At 34.3% G+C, this 19511-nt stretch overlaps 1 protein-coding gene across 12 annotated transcripts in view; it reads right to left on the minus strand.

Moving 5' to 3' along the window:
* The window catches only part of CNTN4 (contactin 4), a 922691-nt gene that overhangs the window by 674483 nt on the left and 228697 nt on the right, over positions 1–19511 (minus strand). For all 12 annotated transcript variants that reach the window (XM_049098179.1, XM_025451427.3, XM_025451465.3 and 9 more), the window contains one exon: positions 13064–13119. The gene's annotated coding sequence lies outside the window, so the exon portion shown is untranslated. The remainder of the gene's footprint in view (positions 1–13063; positions 13120–19511) is intronic.

Below are 19511 nucleotides of genomic sequence, written 5' to 3' on the forward strand. Positions count from 1 at the left end.
GCCTGTGTCTCTGCCTGTCTCTCTCTGCGTCTCTCATGAATCAATAAATAAAATCTTAAAAAAAAAAAAAAAGCAAGCATTACCCTGATTCCAAAACCTGACAAAGACCCCACCAAAAAAGGAGAGAATTACAGACCAATATCCCTGATGAACACAGATGCAAAAATTCTCAACAAGATACTGGCCAATAGGATCTAACAGTACATTAAGATTATTCACCATGACCAAGTGGGATTTATCCCTGGGATGCAAGGCTGGTTCAACAATCTTGAAACAACATGAAAGATCACATCAACAAGACAAAAAACAAGAATCATGATCCTCTCAATAGATGCAGAGAAAGCATCTGACAAAATACAGCATCCAATCCTGATCAAAATACTTCAGAATGTAGGGAGAGAGGGAACATTCCTCAGCATCTTAAAAGCCATCTATGAAAAGCCCACAGCAAATATCATTTTCAATGGGGGAAACTGAGAGCCTTTCCCCTAAAATCATGAACACGACAGGGATGTCTACTCTCAACACTATTATTCTACATAGTACTAGAAGTCCTAGCCTCAGCAATCAGACAACAAAAAGAAATAAAAGGCATTCAAACTGGCAAAAAAGTCAAACTCTCCCTCTTCACAGATGACATGATACTGTATACAGAAAACCCAAAGACTCCACCCCAAGATTGCTAGAACTCATACAATTCAGCAATGTGGTAGGATACAAAATCAATGCCCAGAAATCAATGGCATTTTGGTAGCAAAATTTCTATGCTACCCAGGGCAATTTACATGTTCAATGCAATCCCTATCAAAATATCATGGACTTTCTTTACAGAGTTGGACAATAATCTTAAGATTTGTATGGAATCAGAAAAGACCCCAGATAACTGGAGGAATTTTGAAAAAGAAAACCTAAGTGGGGGACATCACAATGCCGGACTTAAGCTGTATTACAAAGCTGTGATTATCAAGACGGTATGGTACTGGCACAAAAACAGACACATAGATCAATGGAACAGAATAGAAAATCCAGATTGGGGGCCCTCAACTCTGTGGACAGCTAATATTCAATAAAGTAGGAAAAGACTATCCACTGGAAAAAAGACAGTCTTTTCAACAAATGGTACTGGGAAAATTGGACAGCCATGTGCAGAAGAATGAAACTAGACCATTCTCTTACACCATACACAAATATAATCTCAAAATGGTTGAATGATCTAAACGTGAAACAAGAATCCATCAAAATCTCTAGAAGAGAACACAGGCAACAAGCTTTTTGACCTTGGCCACAGTAACTTCTTGCAAGATACATCTATGAAGGCAAGGGAAACAAAAGCAAAAATGAACTACTGGGACTTAATCAAGATAAACAGCTTCTTCACAGCAAAAGAAACAGTCAACAAAACTAAAAGACAACCTACAGAATGGGAGAAGATATTTGCAAATGACATATCAAATAAAGGTCTAGTATCCAAGATCTATAAAGAACTTATCAAACTCAACACCCAAGAAACAAAAAAATCTAATCGTGAAATAGGCAGAAGACATAAACAGAAACTTCTCAAAGAAGTTTTGTTTTGTTTTTGTTTTATGAGTTTTCCTTTAATAATTTTTCTAATCTTTACAATGTTTTCACAGCTTTGGTATTCTCTGATCTCTACTTCCTGAGATTAATATGGCAACTTCATTTTATGAAAGCCAGTTTATTACATTTTTCCTTATTTCTGAGGGAAAGAAAACGAGGAAAGGTATATTTGTGCGTTCCTCTCCTTTCTCTTGTGTTCCTCTCTGTTTCTGGTGAATGCCAGGATGAACAAGGTTTCACAAAGAGACCAATAAGCACATGAGAAAATGCTCCACATCACTTGTCATCAGGGATGTACAAATCAAAACCACAATGAGAGTTACCATCTCTCACCAGTGAGAAAAGTGAAAATTAACAAGACAGGAAATAACAAATGTTGGAGAGGATGTGGAGAAAGGGGAACCCTCTTGCACTGTTGGAGGGAATGCGACCTGGTACAGCCACTGTGGAAAACTGTGTGGAGGTTCCTCAAAGAGTTAAAAAGAGAACTGCTCTACAACCCAGCAATTGCACTGCTGGGGATTTACCCCAAAGATACAGATGTAGTGAAACACCAAGACATATGCACCCCAATATTCATAGCAGCAATGTCCTCAACAGACAAACTGCATAAGGAGCCATAATGTACTTTGACAGATGAATGGATAAATAAGATGTGGTGTGTGTGAATATATATATATTCACACACACAATGGATTATTGAGCCATCAGAAGAGACGAATACCCACCGTTTACTCTGACATGGTTGGAACCAGAGTATGTTATGCTGAGTGAAATAAGTCAATTGGAGAAGGACAATCATCATATGGTTTCACTCATACATGGAATATAAGAAATAGTGAAAGGAATTATAGGGGAAAGGAGGGGAACTGAGTGGGAAAAATTAGAGAGGGAGACAAACCATGAGAGACTCCTTACTCTGTGAAACAAAGGGTTGTGGAAGGAGGAGGGTGTTGGGATGGGATAACTGAGTGATGGGCACTGAGGAGGGCACTTTTTGGGATGAGCAGTGAGTGTTTTCTATATGTTGGGAAATTGAACTTAAATTTAAAGAATGTAAATAAATATCCTTAAAAAAAGAAAAAAAGAAAAAAAACAGAAATAGAGTGAAAAATTATAAAAAATAGGAAGGAATAGTGGAATTATGAAAAACAGTCCATGAAAAGGTGAGAAAGAAGAAACAGGCAAAAACAAAAAGAAATGGTAGAAATATAAAATGGTAGAAAAATATTAAAATACTTTGATATTAAAAATAAATACAAAAATTCAACTCCCTTGATAAAAGTAGAAAAAAAATCAAACAGAAAAATACAGCTGTATGTTATTAACAGGAGACGCACCTAAAATGACACGTAAGGGTTAAAAAACAAAGTAGAAGAGAAATCCCAGGCAAATGGTAATTTAAATAAAGCAGCTATAGGAGGTATGGTAATGTTAAAATCATATAAAATAAATATTATACCCAAAAGTATTACTGAGAACAACAGGAAAAGAGAAAAGTACATAATGATCACAAAGTCAACTCACCAAACAAAGCAAAACAAAAACCCAAAAAAGAAAACAGAAAAATCTGATATTCAATCATCAAATTAGCTTCCCCATGTTCACACGAAACATTAGTAGTGATGCAGAACTATAATCTGTGCATGTTTTTTTCTCACTTTATTTATTTCTATTGAAGTGCAGTTGGCACATAATGTTACATTAGTTTGAGGAGTACAAAATAGTGACTGGACAAGCCTCTACATTACGTTATACTCACCACAAATGTAGCTACCCTCCGTAGCAATACAACGTTATTACAATACCATTGACTATATTCCCAATGCTGCACCTTTTATAGAAGGGCTTATTCAGCCCATTACTAGAAGCCCATGTCTCCCAGTACCCCACAATCATTTGTCCATCTCCTCTACTGGTTTCCCTTCTGGCAACCATTAGTTTATTCTCTGAATTTATTGGTTTGATTCTACCTTACTTCTTTCTTCACTTGTTTTGTTATAGATAGCACATATAAGATAAATTATATGGTATTTGTCTTTCTCAGACTTACTTCACTTAGTATACCAAGTCCACTCTTGATGTTGTAAATGTCAAGACACCATTCTTTTCTCTGGCTGAGTAATATTCCAGCACATGTGTGTGTGTGTGTGTGTGTGTGTGTATGTGTGTGTGTACATCTTCTTTATCTATTGATGGATAACTGGGTTGCTTCCATATCTTGGCTACTGTAAATAATGCTGCAATAAGCAGGGGGGGTGCATATATATATTCAAATTAGTGTTTTTGTTTTCTTTTGGTAAATACTCAGCAGTGGAATAACTAGATCCTATGTTATTTCTATTTTCAATGTTTTGAGGAAACCTCATACTCTTTTTTGTAGTGGCTGCAGGACTTCACATTCTTACCAATGGTGTATGAAGTTTCCTTTTTCTTCATATCCTCACCAACACTTGTTATTTCTTGTATTTTTTATTCTAACCATTCTGACATGTGTCAGGTGATATCTTATGATTTTGATTTGCACTTGTCTAATGATTAGTGATACAGAGTATCTTTTTCATGTGCCTGTTGGCCAGCTGTATGCCCTTTTTTTTCCAGAGGGAAAAATGTCTATTTGTATCCTCTGCTCATTTTTAATTGTATTATTTGTTGTTTTAGTGTTGAGTTGCATGAATACTTTGTATATTTTGGAAATTAACTCCTTATCAGGTATAACAATTGCACATATCTTCTCCCATTAAGTAGGTTGTCTTTGGGTTTAGTTGATGGTTTCCTTCACTGTGCAAAAGCTTTTTTATTTGGTGTAATAGCAATAGTTTATTTTTGTTTTTGTTTCCCTCGTCTGAGGAGACATATGGAGAGCAATGCTGCTAAATGTCAAAGAAATTACTGCCTGTGTTTTCTTCTAGGAGTTTTATGGCTTCAGGTCTCACATTTAGGCCTTTAATACATTTTGAGTTTTTGTGAACAGTGTCTGAAAATGGTCCAGTTTCATTCTTTTGAATGTAGCTGTCAGTTTTCCCAACATCATTTGTTGAAGACACTACTTTTTTCCCAGTGGCTATTCTTTCCTGCTTTGTTGAAGATCAATTGAGCATATAAATGCGGGTTTATTTCTAGGTTTTCTATTCTATTCCATTGATCTATGTTTCTATTTTTGTGCCAGTACCATACTGTTTTGATTACTACTGCTTTGTAATATACCTTGAAGTCCAAAATTGTGATGCCTCCAGCTTTGCTTTTATTTTTCAAGATTGCTTTGGCTATTTGGGGTCTTTTGTGGTTCCATACAAATTTTAGAGTTGTTTGTTCTAGCTCTGTGAAAAATGCTATAGGAATTTTGATAGGGGTTGCATTAAATCTGTAGACTGCTTTGGATAATGTAGGCATTTTAACAATATCAATTTTTCCACCTATGAGCATGGAATATCTTTCCATTTGTGTCAGCATCTTCAATTTCTTTCATGAACATCCTTTCATTTATTCAATAACCTATTTATCATTGCATTCTCTTCATTTTCCTCACAACACCTAACACAGTCAGTATTTTTCATTACTTGTTTAGTATCTGCCATACCTATGACCTATCAAACTCAAAAGCTGAAGGTACACATATATTTTATTTGCCACCCTATCATCAGAACTTAATATAGTTTCTGACATATAATTAGGTCCCTATATATATCCTTGTTGAAAAAAAAAAAACAAATGGCCCCAAATTCTCCTGTTATTTTGATCATTCCCCATAGCATAACCCTTCCTGTTATCCATAAAGAAAGGATACAACAGCAATTGTATCAAATGGAGCAATTCATACAGCCACATTTTTCATAGTAAAAAGTTTCTGGGGTACCTGGATGGCTCAGTCAGTTAAGCATCTGCGTTTGGCTCAGGCCATAATCCCAGGGTCCTGGATCAGCCCCCTGCTCAGCAGGGAGTCTGCTACTACTCCTTCCTCTGCCTCTTCCCCAGCTCGTGCTCTCTGTTTCTCTCTCAAATAAATTTTTAAAAATCTTTTAAAAAAAGATGAGAAGTTCCTGCTTAGTGTTATAATCTATAATATGCTACACTGAATAACTCAATCATCTTCTATATTCCTAGACTATGATTTTAATTTCAATTTCCAAAGAGAAAGCCAAAGTTAAAAAAAGAACACTCCATGTTCGAAAGGAAAAAAATCATAAATAATAGAAATTGAAAGACAATCGAATTTTACATTTTCAAGCAGTGATTTATTTTCTTGGTAGCAATTTAAATTGTATTCAGAACCATACGCACACAGAAACATTTTAATGTAAGGCCATAGGGATGTGTTCTTTTCATTCTAACATTACCCTCATGGTATGTTAATACATTTCTCTCAGCGCAGGTAATGTTACTTTTGCTAGAGAAGGCTTTGTGGACTATCAAGAGAAACATAGCAGGAATAAAAATCATGTTTCTCTGCTAAATATTTCCCTGCTTATCAAAAGTCCCTGAGGGCTGATTAAATTCATTAAGTGCTAGCAGATATTCTAACCATTCTTCTCTTTCTGGTCAAGACACTAGCACAAGAAAAACCAACCTTGGGACAGCTGGGCTGCCAATAATATAATGTTGTAGCCTAAAATTTATAGCCAAGTTACATTCATTTAAAAAGTATAAATTATAGAGGGCCTGTTTTATAACTGACACTATGATCAGTACTCGACATTTGTTCTTCGTGACTCTTGCAATTGCCCAACAAAATGACTATTAGTGCCCTTACTTTGTAGTTTGAGGAATCTGAGGCTTACAGAGATAAAAATTGAAAAATTTTAAATGTTTACCCAATTCTGTTTGCCTCCATCACTCATAACCTTTGTATTAAACCATGAATCTTTAGAATTAGAAACCTGACTTCGTCTTTGGCCTTGGAGGATGTGTCAGGACTTTTAGAAAGATGGTACATATTGATTTGAATGACAACCTAAGGAGTCTGCTTATATTGTATCTGAAGTCTGCTTAGTAACTGTATCTGAGGGAGAAATTCTATCTTTTTAGGAAAAATGCATTTCATAATCTATTACTATATATTATATACTATATATTACTTCATGTATAAAATTCACCATTCACTGTACAATTCAGTGGTTTTTAGTATATTCACAAGGTTGTGCAGCTATCACCACTATTTAATTTGATAATATATCATTTCAAAAAAGTAACTCTATGCTCATTAGCAGTACCCCCATGTTCTTCTCTGTCCTTAGTCCCTGGAAACAACTATTACACTTTCTATCTCTATAGTTTTGCCTATTCTGGACATTTCATATAAATGAAATCATATATGTGGACTTTTGTGTCTGGCTTCTTATAGTATTTTCACAATCTTTCCATGTTGTAGCATGTATCAGTACTTAATTTTCCTAATTTATTTTTAATTGACTAATATCTCACAAAAGATGAAAATTACTTATGCCAATATAGAGAAAAAGAATTTAATTATTTTCTTCCATTGTCTGTGTGTTCATTAGACTGTTGTGGTGTTAACAAAACCAATTTACATGCTGTAAGTCCTTGAAGAATATTACAGTTTCCATTTTGCTGACCGGAAAAAGGAGTCTCAGAGAAGTCTAGTTTACCTGCTCCAACATTAAAGTAAGAATTTAAAGCACAGGGTTCTGAGCACAAAGCCAAAATTATTTTCACTTTGTTGATAGATATATGACAGGAACAACTAAATGGCCCATTCAGCCGCTGGACCTAGGATCTTTGGTTCACCAGAGACAGACTTTCAAAAGCTGAGCTAAGCTTCCACATTCCATCAATCCAGAAGTCTTTGTGCAGCTGAGGTTACTGAACTCAAGGGCATGTCAGGGCCAAATAGGTAGCAAATGAAGTGGCATGGTAAACTAGAGAAGCAAGAGGAAGGCAGCTGCTGCCCAGGAAAGCCCTTCTGCCATCAAAGAGTACAAGCCTGGAGTAGGAAGATACTCTGATTTCTTCTATAAGAGAATCTGTAAATCATCATTATATCTGAAATTGAATTTTCAAACATTGGCAACAATTTAAAATTTATCTGTTTGGAATTAAAAGGAAAAAAAAGATGAAGAAATACATGAACTAAAATAACTGTGTTTTGAGGCTGTTTTAATCCATAAGCTACCACCTTCACAACCTGTGGTGAAAGACAAAAGGCTATAGTACCTAGAGGTGGTGCCAAGGCCATCCTTAAGGACAACCAAAAGGACATGATTACAATTTGAAAGAAGCTGATCTTTTCCTGCCTTTCCATCTTGATTCTGGAAATGTCCAACAACTGTATTTATTGAAGTATAATTGAGATACATTTTTATTAGTTTTGGGTGTACAAGGTAATGATTCAACATTTGTATACATTGTAAAATGTTCACATTAAGTCTATTTAACATCTGTCATCATACAAAGTTACATTTTGTTTGTGATGAGAACTTTTAGATTTATTTTCTTATTCAAATTTACAATTCAATATTATTGACTATTGTCACTGTGCTGTATATTATATCCCCATGACTTATTTTTATAACTGGAAGCTTATTTTTTGTTTGTTGTTTAAGATTTATCCATTTAATTTTAGAGAAAGAGAAAGCATGCACATGAGTGAGTGGTGGGGGGGTGGGTGTAGAGGTGGGTGGAGAGAGAATCTCCAGCAGACTCCCTGCTAAGTGTGGAGTCAGAGGCAGGGCTGGACTCAAGGCCTGATTCTCAAGACCCTGAGATCATGACCCCAAGACCAGGACCTGAACCAAACCAAGAGTCAGATGGTCAACCAACTGAGCCACCCAGATGCCTCTGGAACTGGAAGCTTGTACATCTTGATCTTCTTTACTTAGTTGGCCTTCCCTCAAGTCCCCCTCCCTTCTGGCAACTACCAATCTATTCTCTATATGTATGAGTTTGGTTTGGGTTTGATTGTTCATTTGTTTTGTTTTTTGGATTCCTGCTCTAAGTGAAATCATACAGTATTTGTCTTTCTTTTATTGACTTATTTCACTGAGCATAATACCTCTAGGTCATACATGATGCCACGAATGGCAAGATTTCAGCTGCGTTTAATTACAATTGTGTGTGTATGTATATATGTACACATACATGCCACACATCTTTATCCATTCATCCATTAATGGCTATTTAGCCTATCTTGACTATTGTAAATAATGTTGCAATCAACTAATTTTCAAATTAGTATCTTTTGTTTTTGTTTTTGTTTTTGTTTATAAATACCCAGAAGTGAAATTGCTGGATCATATAGTTTTTTCATTTTTGAGAAATTTCCATACTGTCTTTCACAGTGGCTGTACCAATTTACACTCCCATCAACAGTGCATGAGGGTTCCCCTTTTTCCACATCCTTGCCAATGCTTTTTATTGTCTTTTTGATTTTAACCCTTCTGACAAGTCTGAAGTGATATCTCATTTTCATTTTGATTCGCATTTCCCTGGTAACAAGTGATGTTGAACACCTTTTCAGGTGCCTGTTGGCCATCTGCATGCCCTCTTGGGAAAAATGTCTATTCAGATCCTCGGCCCACATTTTATCTGGGTTATATTTTTTACATTATATTATGTAGAATCTTTATATGTTTTAGATATTAACCCTTATCAGATGTATGATTTGCAAATGTAAGTTACCTTTTCATTTTATTTGTTGTTTTTTCTGCTGGCTGAAACCTTTTAGTTTGATGTAGCCCCAGTAGTTTATTTTGTTTTTGTTACTATTGCTTCGGAAGTAATTTCCAAAACGATGCTGCTAAGAACAAAGTGAAGGATCTTACTATCTATGTTTTATTCTAGTAGTTCCATAGTTTCTGGTCTTATATTCAAGTCTTTAATCCATCTTGAATTAAGTTTTGTATTTAATGTAGCATAGTGTTTTAACTTCATTCTTTGGTATGTGGTTGCTTAATCTTCCCAATACTATTTACTAAAGAGACTGTCCTTTCTTGCCCCCTTTGTCATAAATTGACCATACATGCATGGAGGCTTATTTCTGGGCCCTTTATTCTGTTCCACTGATCTATTTGTCTGCTTTTATTGGCATCAAAGTATTTTGATTCCTGTAGTTTTATAGTATAGTCTGAAATCAGGGAAAGTGATTCCTCCAGCTACGTTCCTTTCTTCTCAGGATATCTTTGACTAGTCAGGATCTTCTGTGGTCCCATACAAACTTTATTTTTTTGTTGTTCTATTTCTGAAAAAAATGCCATTAGAATTTTGATAAGAATTGTATTAAATATGTATATTGCGGGCAGCCCGGGTGGCTCAGCGGTAGAGCACTGCCTTCAGCCCAGGGCATGATCCTGGAGACCTGGGATCAAGTCCCACATCAGGCTCCCTGCATGGAGCCTGCTTCTCCCTCTGCCTTGTGTCTCTGCCTCTCTCTGTGTGTCTCTCATGAATAAATAAATAAAATCTAAAAAAATAAAAATAAAAATAAAAATAAATAAATAAATAAGTAAGTAAGTAAGTAAGTAAGTAAGTATATTGCTCTGGGAGGTATAGACATTTAACAACATTAATTATTCCTGTTTTCAGTGTATAAGTCTTTCATTTCTGTGATTAAATATATTCCTAGGTGTTTTATTCTTTTTTTTTTTTTGGTATTTTATTCATTTTGATGCAACTGCAAAGGTGACTATTTTTTTAACTTCTGTATGATAGTTCATTGTTAGTGTATAAAGATGCAACATATTTTTGTATATTGTTTTTGTGCCTTGCAACTTTACTGAATCCATTTATTCTCAGTGTCTTGGTGGACTCTTTTTTTTTAAGATTTAATTAATTTATTTATGAGAGACACAGAGAGAGAGAGAGAAAGAGAGAGAGAGAGAGAGAGAAGCAGAGACACTGGCAGAGGGAGAAGCAGGCTCCATGCAGGGAGCCCAATGTGGGACTTGATCCCAGGTCTCCAGGATCACGCCCTGGGTGGAAGGTGGTGCTAAACTGCTGAGCCACCTGGGCTGCCCTGGTGGACTCTTTATGGTTTTCTACATATAAAATCACGGCATCTGTAACTAGTGATAGTTTTATGTCTTCCTTTCCAATTAAATGCCTTTCATTTATTTTTCTTGTCTAATTGTTCTGGCTAGAATTTTAAATACTATGCTGAAGTTCAGTAGCAAGAGTTTGCATTCTTGATTCTAATCTTAAGGGTAAAGCTCTCAGCTTTTTGCCATTGAATATGATGTCAATATCTTAAACTTTTAAAGACAGCAGAATTGGAACACAAAAGATGTCATTATGTACTCCATTCTTTCCATGGATAATTACTGAGGATTGAATGCCATGATGTAGAAAAAAGATATTATCAGTGGCTGAGTAGGGTCCAAAATAGGAAAGCTAGCTAATCAAACAAGCAATTATCGTACAATGTGATATTCATGTTGTTCATGTTGCTATTGGCACTGAAGGAAAGCCTAAATCTAGAGAAGAAAAAACACAGAAGCCTTCCTCAAACAGTAAGATTTTAGTTAGCAATAAAAAGAGTTGATGAAAGATGGGAGAAGGGTGCAGGGTGAGAAGAACAAAATATTTCTGAAAGCAGGAAAAGAATGAAGAAAAGCAAGAGAAAAATGTCATATTTAAACAATTTTTTAAAATTCAACCTATTCAGGAAAAGGGGTTGGTGAGAAATGAAGGAAGAGGGGTAAGCAATGGCCAAATAATAAGAACCTTCTAAAGCCATGTCAAATAGCTGGAGTTGATTCAAGGAAAACAAGGAACACTGAAAGATGTATAGGTGGTTATGATAATCTGATTAGATTTAGGAAATGATTTAAGAGGATCACTTCAGCTACTTTGTCTGGGATGGACTGTAGGTAGACAAGTCCGTGGAAATTTAAATAGAAACTAATAGCAAGTTTGATAACACTCAATACAATACAGTACAATAGTCATCACCATGAGAAAAAGCCTGGCTCCTTCTAGGATTAGAGATTATTCAGGCAGAGGCTCCTCCAAATTTATCTACAATCAGACTTCATAACACTAACACACGCTGTCAAAACTGGGTTCCACAACAGATGACCCAAATAGCTTACCTAATAGATTCATGAGAAGTAACAGTTACTGTTTTTAGCCACAGAATCTGGGAGTGGTTTGTTATAGAGCCATAGCAAATTGATAAAAAAAAAAAAAATACCTTACTTGATTCTTGGCTTTGGAAAAACATCTAAGGAATCAAGGAAAATAATTTTTTCTAATTTTTTTACAATTAAGGTTGTTAAAAATAATCTTCCCCTCAGAGTCAAAATCACATGCTAATATATTTACCCAATGTCATTAATCTCTGTTCTGAATGACTATGTTTTTCATTTTTATCTCCTTGGGAGATAAGTTGTCCATCAAGACTAATTAGCACAACTTTTAAAATGAGTTGGCATTTCATTTTACTCATCATTGGAATGAGACCCCTTCCACCACCAAACCTGTTAGTGTTTTCCCTCCTCATGAATTCCTAGTTAAATATAATAATTTTAACATCACTGATGTCACTTTTAGGGGATATATACTATTATAGGTGAACTATGTCTATAAAGATATGTTTAAATCCTAAACCGTAGAACCTGTGAACACAACCTTATTTGGAAAAATGTCCTTGCAGACATTAGCAAGTTGAGATAAGGTTGCACTGGATTAGAGTGGGCCCTCAATCCAATGACTGGTGTCCTTACCACAAATACAAATTTGAACAAAGGCACACAGGGGAGAAGTCTATGTGAAGACAGAGAGGGATGTGAGTGCAGCCATTACATGCCAAGGAACACCAAAAATGTTGCCAATTATAAGAAACTAGAAGAATCAAGGATGGATCCCTCCCTCATGGCCTTCAGGGAGTATGAGCCTGCCTATACTTCGATTTCACACTTCCAAACTACAGAACTGTAACAAAAATAAATTTCTCCTCTTTTAAGCCTCCCAGTTCATGGTTCTGTGTTACAGCAGGCTTAGGAAATAAAAACAGATATTTTACCTTTTTTGGATCTGAATATTTTACGAAGGAAAAATGTGCATATATCATAGATCATAAGTTACACTGCTTGTATCCCTAAAAGGCTTCAATTTTAAGACCTGAATATTTTTAGGGCTTAGTAACTTAATATTTGTATTCATTTGATGGATTAAATGTCCTTTCCTATAAAACCATTTGACAGAAGTGCAACAACCTTTACTTTTAGTCCTAATACTCTTTCCATGATGCCAAAATCAGAAGTTTTTGGGTTATAGAATTAATCTAAGACACAGGAAAGCTACTACAACTATCTTTTCCAGCAAGGCTTGGGAAGGGTCTTAATTTTATATTGTTAATTTAAAACTTTACATGATTTTACTATCTTCATTAATTTCAACCTTCAGAAAAACATTAAAATTATCTCATGTATCGCTCTATAGGGAAATGGCTCAATGTTTCCATAAAAACTAAGGATGCTAGCCAAAAGTAAAGTGAAATTTAGATAATCTTCCCTTGTGGGAAGCTTACCTTTTAAGGCAGTTCTTTGGAACACATGCTGTGGAGGTATTGTATGTCAAAGATCCCTAGAATAAAAATAAAACATATACAAATAAATACATTTTTCAAGTATAAATAAGCTTATGAGTAGCTACCACTTAACCACTGCCATTCTAAAATTAAATTAGGAGGAAATGAAAATTAAATATGGTTGGTATGAATTTCCAGCTTGATAGAATTGCCCAGATTAGGAGTCAGGAAGCCAAGTTCCTTTTCTGATTTATCTCCCACTAGCTATGTGACTTTTGACAAGTCAATTCACCACTCTAGCCTTTCTTTGTTAGTATAATGGCTCTAGGAGCCTGTGATATTTTGTGGTATTCAGATTCAGTAAAAAAGAGAATTTCTAAAGAAGATATATTACAATAGCTTATAAAATAATGAAAAGGTGAACAATGAACTAGGAAATTCCTGGTGGTTTTGCTAGACATATGAAAATGTAAAATGAGAGTAACAATAACAAAAACAAAATACTCTTTCCATAAATATGGTATTGTATCTTCTCTTAAAGCCACCAAGTTAAAATTAATTGCAAAATAATTCTGTGCCTGAGAATATTTTCTCCTTAAGCAATACTGTTTCCCTTTAAGAAAAAAAAAATATTACTGAAAATAATTGTATATATTCATATCTTCATGTTTATGCATATGTATCTTCTAACCAAGTTTCTATTGTAGATTACCTCTCAGCAAAATAACTGCCTTATAATTTTTTATAATTAAAAATATCATTTTATGTAGATATATATAGATTGGCCACTCAGAAGTATCATTATACAAGCCTGGTCTAATTTACATTTAAATAAAGTATAATTGATTAAGATAGAAATATTGTATGTTTCTGATTAGCAATAAATACATTATCACTTATTAAGATTATGCTAGCTCCTGCTGGGTATCTTAATAATTCATCACTATATTAAGTACTTAACATCCTTTACTTTTAAGTTAATATCAATAATGGTCAGAAGGTAAGAACCAAATATGTCTGCTTTATATTGTTAATATATCCAGAAATGTAATTTATCTTTTTTTAATATGCTTTCTTATATATTCCCCCCAAATAAAATGCCACGAATGATTACGACAAATGAAAGGAAGTATTTCCTATGATATAAACAAAAAACCTATATTCAAGTTAATAATGAATCATAAATAAATCACCATTTGTTTTATTTTACTATGGTCAGTCACCAGCTCTATGTATGTGAGTTGGCTACAAAAATTCAGTGTGTACCTCATTGTTTCCCTTTTTCTTACATTAAGGATAATCATTGATAAGAAGGTAAAGCTCTGTTTATAGCTATTGGCATCATTTGCAACTCCAGCTTACACATCAGTAACAACAGTTAAAAAATGATAATAAACCTGAAAAAACAAAAACCACAATTTTGGTCAAGGTTTCATTCTTTCTTTTCAAGTATTACTAACCTGACACACACACACACACACACACACACACACGTATGTACATATGTACATAAATATATTCTTCACAGAATGCAAGTAAATACAATATTTGTCCAATGAAGGATATAGATATGAAATGAAAACTTACGTTCTAATTTTATTCATTAAATAATCATCATGTTCCTCTTTTTTAAAAGCACAAGTTCTGGGAGTCCTGCCTGACATGGGATAATGATTCAATTATTTACTAGCCGTTGTGATCTTGAGCAATTCATTAACTGACATAAGCCTCAATCTCACCTGTAAAATGGGGACAACAGCATTATTCAACCTCAGTGAGAAACTGAAAATTAAATAACATAATGCCATTTAGGTATTGAGTTTTCTACTTGGCATATGGCACGCCAGTAGTAATATTATAGTAACAGTGGTAAAAGATTCTCTTATAAGTAGTTTCATGAAGAAGGATTATATACACAAAAAGCAAAGTCAGAACCGAAAAACATTACATACTACCAAATATTTTCCCACTGTCTAAAATATTTAGCATTAAACTCATCCCTTTGATTTTTGGAATTGCTCCCAGGGGGGAACACTGGCCAAATGAAATTACCTGAATACATGAATACATTTATCAGATTTGTTAGCTGTCATGGAGCAAAGAACAAGAGAATGGAAGGTAGGTTGGAAGGGTTGGAAAAGTTAAGGAGGAATATCTGGGACTGATCCCAAGAAGATCTCTGAATCAACATCTGTACCTTAAAGAACTTGTCTCATCCATAGCTCCTGGAAAGGACTGCCCTAAGTATTAGGTCATTAAATCTCATTGTCCTGAGTGATGGAACAAGGAGGAAGGCTTGACCCATATTAAGCCTGACAGGATTCTCTCTCAGAGATTCTAAACTGCACCACTGAAGAGTTTAACGCAAGTAAAGGTAGAATTATTGTCAAAGAAACTAGTCTGCTAAGACAATCAGAGAATGAAACAGACATTCTGAAAAAACTAAGTTGGGATAACATACACCCTTAATCCTGATCCCATATTAAAAATAAGATAAGAAGGGTGACAAATAGCCACATCTCCTGCCTTTACAAGTCCCAATGAGATCCCTAATTTTCTATTCTTAGGTCATAATCATTTTGCCTGGCATATGTTTTCAACAGCCATTCTCTTTATGTGGAACTAGTGTAGATTTCTGTAACTTGCAACTAAAAGGTTGCTGTTTAAGAAATGAACCCACTGAAAGGCAAGCTTTTTGTGGGTAACATGAAGTCCCAGCTATGTGCCTAAAGAAATTGAGGAAAACATACGGATGAATTATATATATATATATATATATATATATATATATATATATATATAACCCCAGAACACTATCTATTTGCAAGAAAGCCTACATATATGAATTCTCTTGGTTCATAAATATGATTCATACTCAGTTGTTTCTTTACTATTATAGACCAACAGATTTTATATTTACATTTATTTATTTATTCCAAAAATATTTACTAGAAAAAAAAATATCCCTAACTTCATGGTATATGCTGACAATTCAAGCTACTACTCTACTCAGCTACCACCACCCAAACATCAAAAAAATGTAAAAATATAACAGACTATTCTCTATATTTGAGTGTTTCCCTTTTTCTTTTTGATTCCACATATAAATGAAATCATATATTTGTTTTTCTTTATCTGACATATTTCACTTAGTATAATACCCTTTAAGTTCATCCATGTTGTCACAAATGGCAAGATTTCTTTCTTTATGTAAGTAATATTCCATGTGTATATATACACATCTTATCCAGTCATCAGTTGATCGGCACTTTGGTTGCTTCAATATCTTGGCTATTGTAAATAATGCTGCAATAAACATAGGAGCACATAAGTCTTTTCAAATCAGTGTTTTTATTTTCCTCAGGGAAATATTCAGAAGTGAAAATACTGGATCATATGGTACTTTTCTTTTTACTTTATTGAGGAAACTCCATACTGTTTTCCATAATGGCTGCACCAATTGACATTCCCAACAAAAGGGCACAAAGGTTTCCTGTTGTCCATACACTCACCAAAATTTATTTTTTTTAACTGTTATTTCTTGTCTTTTTGATAATGGCCATTCTCACTGGAGTAAAGTAATATTGCAGTTTTGATGTTTACTAAAGGAGAGAGGGGCAGAGGATTAGGTGAAACAGGTTAAGGGGACTAAGAGGTTTAAACTTCCAGTTATAAAATACATAAATCATAGGGATGAAAAATAAACCTTAGGGAATATAGTCAAAAATACTGAAATAACTTTTTGTGATGACAGGTGGTAAATACATTTATGGTGATCATTCTGCAATGTATAAACTGTCAAATCATTATGCTATACACTTGAAACTAATATATTATAAACTATACTTCAATGTTTTAAAAGAATCATACAGTATTATTCTTGAAATAATCCTCTTTACAAAACTATAGCATTTCATGATTGTAATGAATCTTGTCATCCTGTTACATTTAGCATGTTTCCTGCATGACACAAATCACAGTGTGTTTACAACACACCTCCTACACAAACATATATCTTTTATTGTAGGAAAATATGTATCTGTTTTTTTTCTTATTCTTCAGTTTGAAGTTGCAGAGCTTATTACAACTAATCTAAAACAAGTCTTCCTTAAATATGTGCTGAGTAAATGAATGGATTCAAATTTAAAACTAAGGAACGGATATGCAATTTTAAAAAATTAAACCCATTTCTACCATGTATTTTCTTGACTAGTCTTAAAAGGAAATCTGTAATGATGCCAAGATAGGTATTGAGAAGTTATTGATTTTATAATTAGAAATTCTCCACTGGAAAAAATGTTGAACAGCCATATTCTTATCAGGGGGAAATTGATTTAGTTAAAACTTTCCATCTCAAATGTGCCAGCATGCTCAGAGATGAATAAGGTAGATAGATACACAATGCCATTCCTTGAAAAAGGGTAAAGATACATGCATTATTCTTGGTTACTTTTGTGCTGTTTTATATAGAGAAAGAAACTATGCATCCATTAGAGGCAATGGAATAATAGCCTCCACTGGACAAGAACATGAGAAAAAGCTTTCATTTCATTCACTTCCTTTAAGTTCAGTTTCCTTACGCATAAAATGAGGCTAATAATTATATATCTACCTTACACTGTTTTTGTGAGGGCAGAATGAGATAATCCATGCAAAGGACAGTGCCCAGTTTATAATATCCACAAAATATTTAATATTTTTTAAAGTTACTAAAAATTTATTAATTTTCCAGTGTTAAATCCATACCATTTACCTGCTATTTTAACACCTTTAAATTACGGTTAAAGTTTAGTTGTTGCTTTTATTATAAAGTCCAAAAACTCACATGTGGGAACAGACAAAAAATTAATGCATGAATATATGGATGTATCATCCTCTGTTCAGAATGACAGGTCCAGGAGTTTTGAACTCATCAGTTGTTGTCAACAGAAATGCACTGGCTTTATTACAATACAAGGAAACTAGAAATTCACAAGTGACTGCAGAGCTTTTTGGCTAAATGCAACAAGAAGGAGGCAGCAGCTGGCAAGGCCTGGGTCATAAAGGATGATTTTTACTCTAGAGAGCAAAAAAGTCCTAATCTAGACCCTCCCCAAATAACTCAGAAGTAAAAAGTGTGTCGCATATTTACTCAGAACAAAATCCTTCGCAAGTGATGATTAAGAGTATGAAAATAGTCCTAATTAAAATGTACAAAAAAGCAGATGAGGCATTCTTAATTCTTTCAGTTCTCACAGACATTGAGTGCAAGATTAGGAGAGAGAATATAATGGTCTCCTCACTTTAATCAACTTTTTCCATTTCATTAGGGTCAGATATGTGTCTACCAAATAATAAACATAAGTGAGATCACCACTGGCTGTAAGTGTCCTGCAATTATCCTTCATATCATAACTTTAAATAATCAGGAGATAACACATGGACTCTGAACTCAGATCTGAAGTTAGGCTTTGCCATCTACCTTCTACATGAACTTAAGCAAGTTACTTAACTCCTTACAGTCTCAGTTTCCCCACCTAAAAAACAGGAACAGTATTACCTACAAGGTTTGCAAGCTCTAGTAAAGATAAAATGAGAGAATTCATGACAACTATCTGGTGTCTAACAGTTATTTAATAAATGAAACCAAAATTATTGCATTCTTTGAATATGAAAGGAAAGCATGAAGTGAGAGTGATAAAATTCAGTAACTGCCCATATTTTAGAAGACCATTATATTTAGGGGCATTTTCCTTACATCCATCCTACTTAAGTTATTGATGATATTTTCCACCACTGAATTAGTGAGTACTTCTTTTTCAGAGGTATTTACTTCTTTCACACGTAGTTAAAACCCAACCTGAATTTTCTGTGGGAGGCAAAGGTCACAGAGTTATTAAATTATCCATGTTTATTTCCTAACTTTCCTTTAGCTTTGCTTGATATTAATTTAGTATTAACATCCAGGTTATTAAACTAATACTATGCTAGAGATTACATTTGAATACATTTTTCAGTGGGAAATGGGATACATTTCTTATTGTGCTGTCTAGCTACAAGCAAACAAATGGTCATTTGATTCTTTTATCATTATCCCAACGAATAATATCAACCACAGAGATCACTAATGGGTTCCCCCCACGCACTCAAAGTAAACAACAATACAACATGATACATAACAGGCTTTAGTGTTATTAAGAGATAATCATATCCTTGGGACTTTCACTGAGCATAATAAGTGGCAGTGCTAGAATACGATTATCTCTCGATAACAAGGGTCCCTGCAGTTTTCACAAAGTGAGAAAAAAAGTCATTACTGTAGGGAAAATATGTATTTATTTTACTGAAACATAATGCTCACAATTTAAGCTAATGAATAGTGGCTCTCCCTGAGAGGACAGTACTACACAGTGTAGGAGGTTTCATTTCAAGGTTATACAGGCACCATCACCTTAAGGAGTCTGGCTTG

The sequence above is a fragment of the Canis lupus genome, chromosome 20 (assembly GCF_003254725.2).
Source record: "Canis lupus dingo isolate Sandy chromosome 20, ASM325472v2, whole genome shotgun sequence".
In the NCBI taxonomy this organism is placed as follows: Eukaryota; Metazoa; Chordata; class Mammalia; order Carnivora; family Canidae; genus Canis; species Canis lupus.